This window comes from Myxocyprinus asiaticus, chromosome 45 (assembly GCF_019703515.2).
Source record: "Myxocyprinus asiaticus isolate MX2 ecotype Aquarium Trade chromosome 45, UBuf_Myxa_2, whole genome shotgun sequence".
NCBI classification, from domain to species: Eukaryota; Metazoa; Chordata; class Actinopteri; order Cypriniformes; family Catostomidae; genus Myxocyprinus; species Myxocyprinus asiaticus.
The window spans coordinates 9091772-9111160 of record NC_059388.1 but is presented as its reverse complement, the minus strand read 5'-3'; the positions used below and the strand labels follow the sequence as shown (position 1 = coordinate 9111160).

Here is a 19389-nt window from a genome sequence, read left to right as displayed (position 1 = left end):
GTCTAAAATCCTGTGCTGACCAGCTGGCCCCCATCTTCACACACATCTTCAACAGATCACTGGAGCAGTGTGAAGTTCCCTGCTGCTTCAAATGCCCCACAATAATCCCTGTTCCAAAGAAACCCAAGATCAAAGGACTTAATGACTACAGACCCATCGCTCTGATGTCTGTGGTCATGAAGTCATTTGAGAGACTTGTGTTGGCCCACCTGAAGGACATCACTGAACCCTTTCTGGATCCCCTTCAATTTGCTTATAGAGCAAACAGGTCTGTGGATGATGCAGTCAATATGGGACTGCATTACATACTTCAACATCTAGACAGACCAGGGACTTATGCAAGGATACTATTTGTTGACTTCTTTTCGGCTTTTAACAACATCAACCCCGCTCTCCTATGGACTAAATGAACCTAGCTCTCTGTTCCCAGCTCTATCTGTCAGTGGATCACCAGCTTTCTGACAGACAGGCAGCAGCTAGTGAGAATGGGGAAATTCACCTCCAGCACATGTACAATCAGCACTGGTGCCCCCCAGGGATGTGTGCTCTCCCCACTACTCTTCTCCCTCTACACAAATGACTGCATTTCCAAGGACCCCTCTGTTAAGCTCCTGAAGTTTGCAGACGACACTACAGTCATCGGCCTCATCCAAGATGACGATGAGTCTGCATACAGAAGGGAGGTTGAACAGCTGGCCGTCTGGTGCAACCAAAACAACATGGAGCTGAACAAGCTTAAAACAGTGGAGATGATAGTGGACTTTAGGAGGAACACACCAGCATTAACCCAACTCACCATTCTGAACAGCACTGTGGCAGCAGTGGAGTCATTCAAGTTCCTGGGTACTACCATCTCACAGGACCTGAAGTGGGAGACCCACATTGACTCCATTTTGAAAAAGACCCAGCAGAGGTTGTACTTCCTTCATCAGTTGAAGAAGTTCAACCTGCCACAGGCACTGCTGATAAGGTTCTGCTCAGCAGCAGTTTGTCCTTTGCACTTCTATAACTCTCTGGTTTGTCTCAGCTACCAAGTTAGACATCAGAAGACTTCAAAGGATAGTTCGGACTGCTGAGAGGATTATTAGCGCTCCCCTATCCACCCTGCTAGAACTGTACACATCCAGAGTGACAGAAAGGGCTGGTAAAATCACTCTTGACCTCATTCACCCAGCACACTTCCTTTTCGAACTGCTGCCCTCTGGCCAGCGGTACAGAGCACTGATCACCAGAACAGCCAGTTACAGGAACAGTTTTTTCCCTCAGGCCATCCATCTCATGAACAGTTAAAACTGCCCCCAAATACTTTCCTTTGGTCAATCCAACCATGTGCAATATTCAATCCATCCATTCCTACTTATATCCATACTTCATTTATATTCTTTAACATATCCTACCTCTTCTTCAATATCACCTGCAAATAACTGTATATCTGTATATAAAATATTCGAACAACATTATTGCGCTATTGTATATTTTCTTTTTTTACCGTTATATTGTATTTTTTTATATTTTATTATTATTATTATTTTATGTCACTTTATTTATATATGTTTACATGTACATGTTTGTACAGTATGTACGTATATACGTTGCATTCTCTTGCATTGGAAGCTTCTGTGACCACGACAAATTCCTTGTGTGTGTGTAAGCATACTTGGCAATAAAGCTCATTCTGATTCTGATTCTGAAACATTAATGCAAACCTCCACAATCACTGAAACACTAATATTTAACATTTACATCTGAATTAATGGAGCCAAAAACAGACAAAGAATTTGTCATTTTATTTTACGTTAATGCAGAGGTTAATTTTTAGAATTTAGGTAATACTCAGAGAAAGAGACACATATATTACCATATATACAGTATAAATATGGGGGTGTTTGCAGATTATTTGGATTCCTCAGAATTGTTTTTCATAAATTTTATTTTGGGATCCATATATTTATACCCAATTCTCAATGGCATGCAGCACAGCATGACAAAATTAAATAACTGCCATTATGATCAACAAATCAAATTAAAATGCATGTCAAAAGTCTGCATCTCAACCTCTGGAATAACTAGTGTTATGAGTCTGTAAATGTATTTCTATGTGTTTCTATTTGTATGCACATGCTAGAATATTTCTTCTTGAAAATACCCTAAAATGCTCACTAGTGTGTCGTGATCAAAGTAGTAAGAGCATATACATAAAAAACAGTTTTCAAATTATCCAATAAAATTCTCAAGGCTTGTAAATTCAAACCGAACCACTTTTCATTGCTCCTTCTCAAGTGGTCTTCTGCCGTCAGAAATCACAAGCCATCTTTTCACCATTTGGGTTTAGATCAACATCACAAAGGACTTTCTGCCACAGTGGAACATTTTCTTGATAACTCTGAGCTGATATAATCTAAGACCTTTAAACACCAACTTTATTCAAGGTCAGAATGTAAGTGGTGAAAATTTTGAATCAATTAAAGATAAAGAAATTATTTAGAAAATCTTAAATTGATTGTAAATTATTACCTAATAATATTTGCTTTAAAAATATATGACACTGTCTCTGCCATAACCTAAAAACTCAGTGGAAACCACAAGTCGCAGGTCTTATGTTCTAGTTCTAACCTGTGGGCCATATCACTCTACTTTGTGTTTTATAGTTCATTATGTTAAGACAATGTCAAGGGAATTTTCTAAAAAGCTACTTCAAAGCCTGCCGGATTACCACATTTATTCAATGCCTTTACAATATATACACATTCACTCTTTATCTTAAAGGAATAGTTCACCCAAAAATGCAAATTTGCTGATAATTCACTCACCCTCAGGCCATCCAAGAGTTTCTTTCTTCATCAAAACAGAATTTAAGATTTTTAGGTTTTCATTTCAGTCCTCCTCCTTTAAACAATGCAAGTGAATGTACTCTTTCATGTAATTTTTTGACAGTCCAAAATGCATATTTAGGGTGTATCAAATATCAAAATAATCCACACAACTCCAGTCAACAAATAAAGTTCTTCTGAACCCAAACGATTGATTATTTTTAGAAACAAAACAATACTTATATACTTATTACTACAAATGTTCACTTCCGTACATCTCTGTGATGAACGCTCATGAGAGGGATGACGTAAGCTTGTTGGCAAGGTCACGCGTCACGTGGAGGAGGAGGCAGGAAGCACGTCATTGTTTACAAGAGAAGGAGCTCTGTACAAAAGTTTAATTGTCTTTGCTGTAGATTTGTATTTGTATAATTGTATTGTTCAAAATGTTAGTTTGGTGTGTGTATCCTGGATGCTTCAACCTTCAGAAACCCCAAAGAAAATGCATGCCGGGAAAAATATTAACTTCATCGATTGCCTATACATGATCACGAGCGATAGAAGCTCTGGCTTATCACGCTGAACCTGGATATCAGTACACCCCTACATTCTCTCAAATATTGTAGGGTGTGCAGTGAACATTTGAGGATTTCAGACCATCGAAAAAACAATGGGTCGATATCTGAATTCATCAGCTGTGCCCATGCTGTTTTTCCAGCGAACTCAGGTATGTGTGAAAACTTTGTCATTGTCACGCCTCCCTCAGCGCTCCGCTCCTCATCACCCGATTTCTAATTCACTGCACCTGCACTCAATTCACTCGCTCATCACTGCCTGCATAAATAACTCACCTTCACGCCACTTCACTGTCAAGTCTCACACAAAGGACTCTAGTTTGACCACACTACTCTCACGCAGTGTTTATTTTCCTGTCTGTATTTGCTCTTTCTCTTCGTCGATATCTGTTTAGTGCTTACTCTGCTGTGTGATATCACCTGTACCATTGATCTCACTGTGTAAACTCTGTAAATCCTGTGAATCTCAATAAACGCTCTTGCACTTGGTTTCACTAACTACATCTTGTGTGGCTTGAATTCCTAACAAGTAGATAACGCAATGGCATTGCTCCAAAATAAAGGATGGTTATTGACTGCAGTAATGTTTTTTTAATTATTATTTGCAAATTTTTATTTATTTTTTTATTATTATTTTATATTGTTTTTAAATTGTTTTGGACTGTGTTGGTTGAGAACAGCGCTTGGTGGTCTGTGCAAGTTTCTCTTGTAAACAATGACGAGTTTCCTGCCTCCTCCTCCATGTGACACATGACCTTACCAACAAGCTTACGTCATCCGTCTCATGAGCGTACGTCACAGAGATGTACCTAAGTGAACATTTGTAGTTAAAAAGTATATACATTTTGTTTCTAAAAATAATCAATCGTTTGGGTTCAGAAGAACTTTATTTGTCGACTGGAGTTGTGTGGATTATTTTGATGCACCCAAAATATGTATTTTGGACCATCAAAAAATGGAGTACATTCACTTGCATTGTTTAAAGGAGGAGGCCTGAAATGAAATCCTAAAAATCTTAAATTCTGTTTTGATGAAGAAAGAAACTCAGATACATCTTGGATGGCCTGAGGGTGAGTAAATTATCAGCAAATTTGGATTTTTGGGTGAAATATTCCCTTAAGAGTGATATGCTTAAAATGGCTCTGTTAATGTTTTCACATACATATTAAGAATGACATATGAATTGTGTACTGTAATGACATATTTTCAATTCAAAATGGTGAATTTCACCAAATGATGAATATAGTCTGCACACTTGGAAATTACTGTCAGTCGGTACACCACTTCAATCATAAAACAGTGGGCAAACATTGCATGTTTAGTTAGATACTTACATTTTACATGACACTAACACTCTTAACCTGAACTGCTTACTGATGCATGGTGCTGGAATATAAATAATCCACTAGGTTGCCGCTTAGCTTCTTAAACTTGAGTCCCGCCTTCATCATTTCATAGGCTATTTCAAATGATATTGACAAGCATTGTTAGACTACAGAACACACTAAAAAATTACACTTTAAAAAAAACTAAACGTGTTATTCCTGCAACAACTTAATTACAATTAGACAGCGGTGCATAATGGACTGCAGCAGAACAGCAACAAGGATATAAATTATTGGCGGGGGGCGGGGGGCACTCTGGCCATATCTGATTATTGGTTGGGATACAGTGTATATTGTGGTTACAGCCCTGCTAAGAAGCACAGTGTAATATATAGTCACACAGTATGCCTCAGATATACAGGTCATAAATCAGAGATCTATGAACCTGTGATATAATCTGGTAACAGTTCAGAAAATAATAAGTCTACAGTAGAGGTACAATAGAGAGAAGCAAGCTCTTAGCCATCTAAAGAGAGTTATGAAGTGATGCATGTAATATTCCTACAAGAAGAAATAACATTAAACCCCTGCAGGAGCCACAGCATTACAGTCACTGAACTTTTTATTTGCTTAAACAGAGTGCAATAAAGACCTGCTGATTCTGAATGAGCCATCAGAGCCTCTGGGAGTTTTGATGTAGAAAAACTGAACTGAACCACCCGTAGCATATAACATTATATCAAATCCAATTGGAGCGTATAGACTGAAATTGCCGTACCTGTGAAGGTGATGTCTTGTTTCTGACTGGTGGAGAAAAGAAGGCTAGGTGAATTCAAAACATTTCATTTAGGGAACCGGCACCATGACATTTGGATAACACAGAATGACACAAAACATGCATCCTACTGACGTAAGGTTCGCATGGCAATTCGAACGGGTAAGTCCAGCCTGCAATCGAATGGGGGTCCCCCTGCATTCGAACGGAAGAGCACTCACTGCAATTCAAATGGGAGAGCCCGTGCTGCATTCAAATGAAATGATTAAAGTTGCTGTAGTGAGAATCACACTGGCACCAATTGAAATGAACTGGACCTCACACAAGACACCAAAGTAGGAGGTGAGTTTTGATCACACGTCACTTAAGGTGTGTATGTGTGTGTGTTTATTAATTATCAGACAGCCCCTCCCTCCATTCTTGGGGCACCAGTTAAGGAGTTTCACCTTAACTGTAAAAGAATGATCCAAATGTACCATTCAATAAATTAGAAATATGTAAATTGGAGTTGGTCATCTGATTAATCTGAAGGATTTGTCAAATTTGGCCTACCTTTAGAACTCTTCTGTATCATCAACACAAGGAACACACAGCTGTAATAAAATTAGTTTTATTTACAAAAAGATACAAAATGGCTAGTAAAAAATACAAAATGGTGCTAATATGCTAAAAGAATAATATAACTGAACAGGTAAATAAAATGCATAGGATGGAAAGATGTAAATGGTTGAACTGGATGTAGCAATGGTAAAGTATGACTATTATCTTATGGAAAGACAAATTGTTGTTTCTCTGTTATTTCCATTTAAAAAATAGACATTTGATACACATGGTTATGCAATCTCAAGAACATTGGAAAATCATAAACTGATAGTATACACTAATGCCAAGGTTTCTGGAAAAGGGCCTGGGTAGCTCAGCAAGTATTGACACTGATTACCACCCCTGGAGTCACGAGTTCGAATCCAGGGCGTGCTGAGTGATTCCAGCCAGGTCTCCTAAGCAACCAAATTGGCCCGGTTGCTAGGGAGGGAAGAGTCACAATGGTTAACCTCCTCGTGGTAACAATTAGGGGTTCTTGCTCTCAATGGGGCGTGCGGAAAGTTGTGCGTGGATAGCAGAGAGTAGCATGAGCCTCTATATGCTGTGCTGTGAGTCTCCGCAGTGTCATGCACGTGATAAGGTGCGTGGTTTGACTGTCTCAGAAGTGGAGGCAAATGAGACTTGTCCTCCTCCACCCGGACTGAGGTGAGTAACCACGCTGCTATGAGGACCTACTAAGTAGTGGGAATTGGGCATTCCAAATTGGGAGGAAAGGGGATAAAAAAAAAATATTTCAAAAGAGTTCTCCTTGATCGATCGATGAATTCAGTGATGGCGACATCTTCCACTGGGGCTCAGGGCCACATTACAGAGGGGAAAGAGCTGGATTCCATTTTAGCAGCCTTGGACATGAAGGAGCTGAGGAATACTGATCTCCTGGAAGCACAGAGAGGGTTCTTGCAATCTGGGACATGCAGATATACAGCCCTTATGTCGGTGCAAGATTCATCATTTGGAACACGCAGATGCACGAAACTTGAATAGAAGGTTTGCTCACCAGAGCTAAACCTTGTCGCTATAGTTATATCCCTGGTATAGGGATTCCGAACATGCTGTTGCAGTAGTCTCCTGTAGTGAGACTTGGTACTTGGTCAATGTTCTTCTGTCTCTCAGATGGAGGGCAGTCCAGAGCTTGGAGGTTTGTCCAAGATCTGAAAGCAGTAAATGATGCAGTTTATGCACAAGTCCCAGATCCCCATATCTTAACTCAGGTATCTGGTGATAGTACGTTTTCTGTAGCAGATTTGGCCAATGCATTTTTCAGCATTCCAGTGCATCCTGATTTGCAATATCTTTTTTTGTGGCCCTACATGAGATTTTAGAGGGATTTGACCAGCCACGCAGAAGCACACTAATTCAGTATGCTGATGATTTGCAGCTTTGCTTCAAAAATGAACAGGCCTGTGAGACTGCTACAATATTTAGCAGCACAAGGCCGTAAATCCAGTCTCTCTAAATTGCAGTTTAACAGGAAGTAACCTTCCTTGGCCATTTTATTTCTAAACATGTTAAGCAGCTTTCAGATGACAGAATACAAGCCATCCTAAAAATATGAAACAAATTACTAAAAAAACAAATGATGGCATTACTGGGCATGACAGGCTACTGTAGACAGTGGATCTCTGATTATGCACAGATAGAACAATCTCTGCAGAGCATGACACATGACCATGTTCTACGACTGAATGACAAACTGACATGGACGGATGAAGGACGCAGTAGTTTTGCGACACTTAAGCAAGCTCTGACTGCAGCACCTACACTGGCTCTATCCGATCCAAATAAGCCTTTCACTTAGACTGTATGCAAAGGGGGATTCATGACATCCGTCCTCCTGCAAGAACATGGTGGGAAACTTAGACCAGTAGCATATTTTTTCTCCAAATTAGATTCAGTGGCTGCTGGCCTCCCATATTTCAAGATTAAAATCACAGCTCCAACTTAAGGCAGAACGCTGAGGTAAGTTTTGGCGCTAACTTCTAATGCAAGTGAATGTGTGGCAACATTTTAAAGCTAAACAAAATCACATAAGTCAGCATAAACGTAATCCATATGATTCCAGTGGTTAAATCAGTATCGTCAGAAGTGATGTGATAGGTGTGGATGAGAAACAGAGAAACAAATCACCTTTGCATTCTTCTTCTTGTGTTTTTGGTGATTCACATTCTTCTCTGCATATCGCCCCCTGCTTTCTAGCAAAAAATGACAAATATTGATCTGTTTCTCACCCACACCTATCATATCACTTCTGAAGACATGGATTTAACCACTGGAGTCCTATGGATTACTTTTATGCTGCCTTTATTTGCTTTTTGGAGCATCAAAATTTTGGCCTACAGAGCTAAAATATTCTTTTAAAAAATCTTAATTTGTGTTCTGCAGAAGAAAGGAAGTCATACATATCTGGGATGGCATGAGAGTGAGTAAATGATGAGATAATTTACATTTTTGGGTAAACTATCTCATTAAAGTGATAGCTATAATTTAATATTCTGTCATCATTTCTCTACCCTCATGTTGTTCCAAACCAGTGTGATGCTTTGTATTATGTGGAACACAAAATATGTTAGACTGACATTCTGACAGTTAGGGACTGACATTCTCATTCACCATTCACTTTCAAAATATACAGGAAAAAAAAGAAAAAAAAACATTCACTGCAAGTGTAACGTCTGTGTAAGATCAGTGATGGCTAAGTACACTTTGTTTAAAAAAAAAACCCTTTTAGCCTTTTGACATTTGCATATAAATTACTGACCTAGCCTCCGCGTTTACATTTATATGGGTGCTAAATTGCAGATGGTCTTTATCACTATCAAAAGGATGCTAAAACAGGTCGCCTCTGGAGTGTCTCCATCAAGCTTCAAACACATTCCACAGAAAGGGGGGTGACCCCCGTGCCAGGCACCAGAGCAGTTGTCTGTCTCCAGTAATTCCAATACACGTCACACACACACCTAAAGACATTTTCTCTATTTAGGCCATAGTAAGCAGTTATAAATGTATCTGCTATATGCATGTGTCGTATGTATATTCCCCTATTATATTAACTTAGTTAAAACCCTTTACTTGTATTAGTTAGACGTTAAATGCCTATATTCAAGTGTATGAGTGTATCTCTGCTTTAATATCGTCTGGAGGTTACCTTCTTGGTATCAAAATGATCTTCTCTTTATTTCTCACACAATAATGTACACCATGTGATCGTGAAATGCATCGAACAATTCTTACTATGTTTTGAATTAAAAGCTGCACTAGCGGTCCAGATCAGCAATAAAATGTGAATGGGCCATAAACGGAGACAAAGGATGTCTCTCCCGCTCAAAATGCATGCCTCTGATTGGCCACTCAACCCACAAAATGGGTGCGGCAATGAACTATTAAAACTCCAGAACGCAGACTAATCATCGCTCAAAACTCTTCTTCTTGAGACCAACACACTCCAAAAACTCTCCTCTTGAGTTTAACCTTCTGGCAGTGTTTACCTTCAAGTAACTTTGTGGATTTGCTGTGGACTTCTTCAACTCACTCCTAAAGAAATCGTCGAGAACCTCGTCTACCACATCAAGACTCTTATTCAGCAACAAACCAATGCAAGTAACCATTTACAACTGATTAGATGCGGGTTTAAGTTTGAACCCCTTTTAAGGTGAATTGTGCCTCTGATGATTCTCATTTAGGTTGTGGTTAATTGATGTGAAATACTGCCATTCTTTGCTCTCTCTCTCCTTTCCTTACTTTCCTTCTTCTATATATGTATGTTTTGCTTAGTTTGTTTGTATGTTAGTTATAGTTTCATTTATTAAATCCCTTATATTCACAATTGATTGTCTCTGTGTTCCGCTCACAATTCAAAGTCACTGAATGTTGCTCCTTGCTACATGCTAAACTACTGCTAGCACTGTATAAGTAGGAAGGCTATTGTTCCTTGGCCAGGAAAGTAATCTTCCTAGAATTGATAAATAATTATATTGTCTGCTCGGTGGACGGACAGATCAAATAATTGTAATATCGATTCTGCTACAGTTAATTCTAAGATCTAATCTAAATATTTATTATTAATTATAACCAGTTATAATTAATTATAAATAATTCCCTTTTTAAGCTAATTTGCTACAGCAAGTAAATAGTGACTCAGGCAAACATTCTATCTAATATCTCCTTATTGTGTTGCATGGAAGAAAGAAAATCATATGGGTTTGGAACAATATGATGGTGAATGATGACAGAATTTTCATTAATAATAATAATAATAATAATTCTGTAGTACATGTTCAGTGTGTATTATGTTATGGAATATAGGGGAGTAAACATCTATTATGTCATTTGTGAAAGTAACGAGTTACTCACTACTTGAGTACTCTTTTAATTGGATACTTTCTTACTCTTACTCAAGTAATTATTTATGTTAGTACTTTTACTTCTACTTGAGTAATTTTTTTGTAAGTAATTGTACTTTTACTTGAGAACAGTTTTTGGCTACTCTACCCACCTCTGGTTAAAGTGAGCCATGGCCCAATTTGAAAAATAGAGTCGTTCCATTGGCGAATATCTTTAGGAGAAAAATGGCGATTAGGGATTTTTCTGTGGTATGGAGTAATATTCCTTGCGGACCACATAGACAATATCACCTACACTATGGCAGTATTCGCTAATGAAACTATAAATGAATTCCGCTTTCTGGAAGACAACGATAAGTCCCATTGACACACACTGCTCAAGCCTGAAATGGCATTAGTTTACCTTATGGCCAGAAATGGAGGATTGTGTGTAACACTGAACCTCAAAGGAGATGCATGTTTAACGCTGATACCAGACAATTCGGATAATATCACTAATGTGATAACAGCCCTAGAGAAAATTAAGGATGCATTTGGCCCATCTGAATCTGCAGGGTTTAGCTTTAATAAAAGGCTAATAGAAAACTTTTGGCCTTGGGGCCCACTTATAGCGCTGGTCTTCCTGCCAATGATTGTGGTGTTGGGCCTTGTCCTGTGTTTCTGCCATGTGCCCTAGCCTGTGCGAGAGCGACGATACATTGATGACTAGGAAGAATAGTAACTGGACAATTTTCTCTGATACAACACCAACAGGTGAACATTAAGGATTAAGGATGGAAAGGAAAAAGAATGGCAACTGCCATTCACAGAGGAATGGAGTGAGAATGGTGTATAACTTAAAAGAGTTATGCTATGCTGATTGCTCATTGCGGGAAGCCAGCTCAGGGGTTAGGGGCTGGAATATCATTAGGAGTCCAGTGTATCTACCCTGGTGAAGAATGTTAGGGCGAACTGCTTGTTAGACATGAGGCATGCATGAAGGAGTGTGAGATTTTATTTACTCATGATGATATAATATGAACCAAAGCCCCATGTTTGCTCGAAATATGTTAGCAAAAAAACAGCGAATGCTATCTGATTGTGATTAACAAAATTAATCAAAGGGGGAAAGTGTGAAAGAAATTATGATAGTTATGTGCATTAAAAAATGTTATGATTCATGCTGTGAACTTGCTCTAGAAACTGCAGTATAAGAGGAGCTGTACATTGTGCTGATGGTAAGTTGGTGCTGATGTCCATCCTGTTTTTCGAGTGTCCATCCTGTTTTTCAAGTCACCCATCTGCCTTTAAGTAAAAAGATAATGCCTCACTTCCTGTTTTCAACAAAAATTCTGCTGTGGTCAGATCTCAGGGGAGGAGTGGTATTGTGAAATTATCTATTCTAAGAACTTGTTTACTCAAAAAATAAGGAAATAAACTTTCCAGCTTATGTAAGCACATCCAATATACTGTAAGCCTGACACAAGTGTAAGGGTGTTGGAAGACACTGAAGCTTCTTCCCCGGCCGTGAGAACAAATAAAGCTGAGAAAAGACTGCACTGTGTCCTGTGTGTTTGGAACACCACTCACTCGTGTGAATTCCAGGTGGAGAATTTCCATGATAGGGGATCCCCTGTAAAAGCACTTCTATGAACGTTTTTTCTAACTTTTAGTTTGTTTTTAGTTTTTTCACGATTAGGTGTTGCAAGACACCTGCGAACATGCTTGCACAGACGCTTGTTGAGGGAGACATAATTAAACGTAGCGTCTGCAGACACCTTAAACTTAATTGTTTGCTAGATTAAATTTCTGGAACATTTGTAAAATGATGTCAGGATGTACATGCTTGCACATATGTACAACATCTATAAAGTTGTGATTTGTCATTAAATTGCAAGGCACCTGAAACTAAGTACCAAGATGAATACCGTAGTCTGATATTTATTTAACTTACGCGTATGGTTTGGAGCTTTGTAGATTGTCCTCCAATATGACTTGTTTTGATGAGGATGTACAAAATCATTTGAAGTTTGTGCCTAATAATGGAATTTAATAGATACTATATGGGCACCATTTTGCAGTAGTGTGATGAATAAATACAACTTATTTATATTGATATCTTGTAATAAATTCTACAGCAAAATTGAAATATTGTGAGGATGAAACAAAATGAATCATCCGGCCCTGATTTCAACCTGTTACTTTAAGCTTGAGTGGAGAGCAAGTTTATGACAGATTGTTGAAACACTTTAAAGTCATTCAGCAATTAGATTCTATGGTCAAGCTTGTTAAGAGTTTGTAATCCAATGAATCAGGCAAAAGTAGAGATGACTTGTCTGTAAAATTTAAATGATGGATTGATTTCACCTGCGTGAAACGTTTGTCCTGGGTGGGAGGAGAGAATGTCATGTTATAGTCTAGAGATGAATAGAAGTTTGTAGAAGCACTTGCTAACACAGAAGTGTTTTAAGGATGGATACACTTTTTGCTTGAGAGTTCTACTCTCTGACCAGGTGCAGATTAGAACAGCAATGCATTGTTTAAGGATTCCAGAGCACAATATATTTCTACACAACCTGAAAGAGGAAAATGCTGATGGTGTGGGGCTGTTCTCTGGTTTACATGCCCACGACGTGCATGGGGTAGAGCACCAACCACCACCAGCCAATCAAATTGGTCTGATGATATAGGGCTTCAAGGTCAATGCCCCTTAGAGGAGCTCCCACATCATCAGCTACTGATGCAGCATCGAAGTGATTGACTTGAAAGGTAACTAACATAACATTTGAATTTCGTGTTCAAAAAATGCTTCAAATTTGTAGAATTTGGCACTTTTAAGAGGCACAGATTTAAATCATTTAAATGATTCTAATTAGACCTGCTAGGTCGCAATTATAGAGTTCAGTTAAAAGCACATATGCACACACTAATAACACTGTTTTCTACATCCTTGTGGGTGGTACGGCCAGTCAGGTGTTGAGTGTTTATCCAGCTATTATTATAGCCATTGAGTGATGCGTTGCTGTTTTGCTAATAGATTAACCTCATCTGGACAATTAGTGATGCTGCTTGAGGCAAAAGACCTACACTATGCTTGTCAAACACACACACACACACACACACACACACACACACACACAAACACACACACAAAAGGACTTGGACAGACAATGTGACACCTGGTCACATAAATTGAAGTCAACTTACTAACCAGCTCGAGCTGTTTCCTCCCTGCTGAAAAGACCACCTTAACCAGCATGCAGTTCCCATGCTGGTCTAGGCTGGTTTATGCTGATTAGTGCTGTTTTGGCACTGGTCTAGCAAGTGGACCAGCATAGTCATGCCTCTCACCAGCAGAACCTAGCTGGTTAAGATGGTCAACCAGTATGGTATTTCTTATTAAGCTGGTTAAGCTAGTAAAAGCCTGGTGGGGTCACCAGCACACCAGCATTCCACATACCATAAGCTGGTGACCAGTAAGGCTGGTCTTTTCAGCAGAGCTGTCTTTACATTCTAAACATCTGACGCAGTTAACACATTACTAAGAGAGAGAGAGAGAGAGAGAGAGAGAGAAAAAGATGCTATCAAAATCATCAGCCATTAACTCCTGACACTAAAGAGCCATCCATTACAGAGGAGGAAATGATATGACTCATCTGAACTGAGGGTGTGTGTGTTTGTATATGTTTGTATGTATTTGTGTGTGCATACAAGTTTCCAAACAGCAATTGTGTCTGGGGGTTTGGGCTGTTGGATGAGGATCAGAGGAATTCTTAGAATCTGATCTGGCTGTGGTGTGTGCCAGCTGTGCTGCTAGATATAACACTCATGCTGAACAGACACATACACATAAACAGACACTGAACTGATGTGAGATCAGACTTACGCTAAACAGACACTGAACTGATGTGTGATCATACTCGCTCTCAACTGACACTGTGTAACGTTTTCTTACAATGAAGGCAATTGTTTTCTTTCGTTGCTGGGGTGCCAGACAGGTTTACTGTTATTTAAGTTTTGTTTTTAAGTTGTTTCGTATGGTTAGTCAAGTCTTTACCATAAGAAAACTTACAAAGGTTTCATGCATACACAAATTCATCCAAGAAATAACATTAACCTTTTGACTTGTTAGAAAGATAAGTCACGCTTATACCCACTCTCTTTTCAAACATAAACAACCATCAGACTCAAGAAAATAAATTTCACTCTGTGTATTTTCTCCATAAAAGGTTCACAAAATAATATTCTTCAGTTCATTAAATGTCCCAAAATATATAATAAATGTCCCAAAATACATACAATTTCAACAAAAGTTCAGTTCCTTTACAGTTTCAACAAAGAAAAAATATATTCACAATTATGTAGAAAAATTCAAACAATTCAGTCCCAAAAAACAAAAGTCAGGAAGAAAAAAAAAATATACGTCAGTCATAATTTATGAGCAATGGAGTACTCGCAGGTACTGCCACTGTTTAGCAGTCCAGTTTTTGTTGTCCGAAGCTTCTAAATAGATTGTTGAGGCACAAAGTTGAGTGATTAATCCACTTGCATGATTCCAGGTTACAGCTGAAAGAAGTAGGTATAATGATGCGTGTCGTATTGTTATGGGTTATGTTTTAGTTAAAGTTATACAAGTTAATTCCATAGAATAATAAGTATTTGTTGTTGACCAATCAAATGTCACTATGTCATTAACCGGGGACTTAGTTCATTGTTTTGGTTTACATCTAAGTTAGTTTATAGCTTGCAGGCTCCGGTACGGATGGATGAGCATAGACTGGTGAATTTAACCCTGATAGATTTCAGAGAAAACCTGGCTCGTCAGCTGGGAGGTATCGATATTCATGCAAGTTTCCCTTTGCATACACTAAAGCCTGTAGTCCCTCCTTCATCATCACTCCACACAGCCCATGTCCCTAAATTTGAAGAGTCCTCTAAGAGATGTTGGCTATGCTATTGGAAAAGTAGGACTGAAAATAAAACTAAAGTAGCTTGTTGCATGCCAGAATGTAGTGGCAAAGACTTTGCTTGGTTCGCGATAGGAACTGTTTTCAGTCTTGGCACTCAGCTGAGTGTGACCAGTTTTGTGAAGAGGCCTAGGTTGGGCTGTGTTTACTGGTGTTGTCGTCCTCCCCCTCCCCTCTTTTCTCCCTCTCTTCTCTCCACAGGTATTGCAGTTGTTGAATATTTATGAATTTATATATATATTCTGTTCCTGCCCTCTTTATTAAAAATGTATTTACTGTAGATAGTTCGAAAGTTTGATTTTGTATGTTTTGCTGTGTAATTTGTGTGTAATTCTAATGTTCAAATTAAATAAAGTGTGTGTTTTATTGAACACATAAAATGTATATTTCAGTGTTTGTGTCCTTCAATTTCAGATGCAATCTCAATTTATTATTGCAGGTGCTCAAAAGGAGTATTTGAGGAGTGGTCATGTGAAATGTATCTTAACATTCTAAATGTTTGTTTTATTCCGTTTTCCCACTAATCACTAGAATGGTCATAACTTTTAAACAATAGATTATATTTCTAATCTGCTATTCTACATTGCCCACAAAATTATGTATATTTCATACACTCTAAGTTTCCCTCTAAAATGGTTGAAAATGCAGTTGTCTGATGAAGTATGGCGGCCAGAGAAGATTTTTGTAAAAATTGCTGTGTGAAATCATATTGATAAAGGACGATTAGCCTTAAATAATCATACATATATTTGTATCATTTGAAAGCCCTAGATCTTCTCTTCAATATGGTATATATGTGTGATGTTATATGAATATAATATGAATTTGGATATGAATATCATATTCTGGCACAGAATGAAATTTTTGGAATTTTGGGATCAGGCTTTAAAGGGTTAAACAGACACTGAACTGATGTGAGATCAGTCTTATGTTAAACAGACACTGAACTGATGTGAGGTCAGACTCACACTAAGCAGACACTAAACTGATGTGAGATCAGACTCACACTAAAGAGACACTGGACTGATATGAGATCAGACTCACACTATACAGACACTGAACTGATATGCAATCACATTCAGACTCAGCAGAAACTAACTATGTTTCCATCCAAGGATGTTTTGCGGAAAACATGTTAGCGCATCAAAATAAAGCTGATGGTAAGGCAAAAAAATTGTAAAGTGTCGACATAATATTTTTCCATTTAACTCTAGCACATAAACTCTATGTCGATACTTCAAATGTTGTGAGAAACTGGTTTGGAAACACTTTTTGTCGAGAAAATTGGCATTAACGCAAAACTGTAGTGTCACGTGACATAATTTACCCCAATCGTCTGTGTTAATCATGACGACAAGGTATACATCCTTGAAAGCCAAGGATTGTACGTGATTATGGATTGATCTTAACAGCATAGCACAGATCCAATGCTGCAAACACGACACTTCCAGGAGTGCCAACACAAATATCTTGAATCATGCACATCGACAAGTGCACAAATTATTGGCCACTGTTTGCGATAAATTTAATCATGGTAGCCATCCATTAATTTATTAAAGTTGCTTTTCCACACCATTCAAAATAATAGACAGCAGTCATGGAATTAGCCCATAATACAAACAAAACATATCATTTCTGTGCACAAAGATGTATTAAATTAAAAATAAATACACAATACTAGGAGAAAAGCATCTGTGTGCTTTTTTGAAACACAGTTCTAGTAAATTATTGTCTAGATTGCTTTTGAAAAAATGACGTAAAAATTCCCTATATTAAATTAAATAAATGAACCTACCAAATGAATAAAGCATTAAATAAAATAATTAATTACCAAAGGGAAAAAATAATATTTTTAGACCTATATAGGCCTGTGCCTTTTATTTACACAAACTTAAATTAGCCTTACCCTGTTCTGTAAATGAAAAAAGTCGGCTGAATGACATTCTCAGAATGTTCTACACTTTTTTCAAGACTATAAACTATCAGAACTATTTTTCCAATGCAGAGTTCACTTTCAAAAAATGTGCTCCTTGAAACAATCACACCGTCTTTTTCCAGAGCAGCCTGTATTTCTCCTGAGGTTATCTGTGGGTTTTTCAGTTGTGGCTGAAATCTTTCTTGGTCTACCTGACCTTGGCTTGGTATCAAGAGATCCCCGAATTTTCCACTTCTTAATAAGTGATTGAACAGTACTGACTGGCATTTTCAAGGCTTTGGATATATTTTTATAACCTTGTCCATCTTTATAAAGTTCCATTACCTTGTTACACAGGTCTTTTGACAGTTCTTTTCTGCTCCCCATGGCTCAGTTTCTAGCCTGCTCAGTGCATCCACGTGAGACCTTACAAACTCATTGACTATTTATAAACAGACACTAATTGCAATTTAAAAAGCCACAGATGTGGGAAATTAACCTTTAATTGCCATTTAAACCTGTGTGTGTCACCTTGTGTGTCTGTAACAAGGCCAAACATTCAAGGGTATGTAAACTTTTGATCAGGGCCATTTGGGTGATTTCTGTTATCATTATGATTTAAAAAAAAGCCAAACAACTATGTGATAATAAATGGCTTCATATGATCACTATCCTTAAATAAAAGACAGTTTTTTTTGCATGATCAGTCATATTTTCAATATCAAAGCCACAATTTCACAATTTCTGCCAGGGTATGCTAACTTTTGAACACAACTGTGTGTGTATATATATATATATATAAAAACATAGAGTACATAATTAAACTGGACTTCTCTCTCCCCATCCCCTCCCCGAGAATCCCCAAAAATGCTAAATAATTACCCCATTTCCAAACAAACAAGTCCCCAAACCCCAGCCTTCTACTTGCCATCTCCCCATCTCCGCACACCACTCCGGAAATACAAATTTGTCTGCCAATCATGATACTGGTCAGAACCCAATTTTTTATGTTTATAAAACTTTTTTTTATGACCGCCCCATTGCCCAAAATACAGAGTCTGGGGCGAAGTAAAATTTGAGTGCCCAAAATGTCACACAAACAACTCTGAACCTTCAACCAAAATTCTTGGATCTTAACACACCCCCAAAAGACATGTGTTGTGTCTCCACCTTGTGATTGGCATCACCAGCAGGTGGGTGTGTCTTTAAGACCAAGCCTATACAAGCTAGAGGGGGTCCAATAGAATTTATGTAAAATCTTAAATTGCATAAGGTGAACCCTTGCATCTCTAAATGCAGACTTGACATTTTTTAGAATCCTAGCGCACACTCCCTCCTCCAATACCAAATTTAAATCTTTCTCCCATAATCTCTTGAGAGAAGTTGAAGCTCCGTCCCCCAGACTCTGAATTAGCAGGGAGTAATACACTGATGCCTCATGACCTTTTCCAAAAGCAGTAATCACCTCTCCCAGAGTATCTTCCACTTTAGGGGGGTGTGTGCTGCTCCCAAAAACAATACAGAGCAGGTGGTGCAGCTGTAAATACCTACAGAACTGAGATCTGGGAATCCTAAAATGTTGAACCAAATTTTCAAAAGATCTCAACACTCCACTCTCATACAGGGCACCGAGTGTAGTAACCCCCCCCTCCCAATCCACTCTGACCAGCAGAAAGGGGACTTATTAATACATAATTTAAGGTTAAACCATATGCTTGAGGCAACATTTAAATAAATGTCCGAATTAAACACTCTGGACACTTTTGTCCATACCGAGTGCAAATGCGAGATAACTTCTCAGATTAGTTTAATAGAAAGGCTTTGCAATGGCAAAATAGGGGCAAGAACTTCCTGTTCAATACCAAACCAGGGAGGGGCTCTTTCAGGTGGAAGCAACCAATGAGCCAAATGTCTGAGACTGAATGCATAATAATAAAACAAAATCTTGGGTAGGCCTAGCCCACCTTTGTCAATCGGCCTATGTAACTTATTAAAATGCAATCTAGGATGCTTACCATTCCAAATGAGGGACTTCGCTATGCTATCAAATTGCTTGAAATAAGAGAGGGGGACATCTACAGGGAGAGATTTTAGCAGGTA

At 38.3% G+C, this 19389-nt stretch overlaps 1 pseudogene; it reads right to left on the bottom strand.

Moving 5' to 3' along the window:
* Positions 1-19389, bottom strand: part of LOC127434915 (thyrotropin-releasing hormone-degrading ectoenzyme-like) — a 184124-nt pseudogene that overhangs the window by 9610 nt on the left and 155125 nt on the right.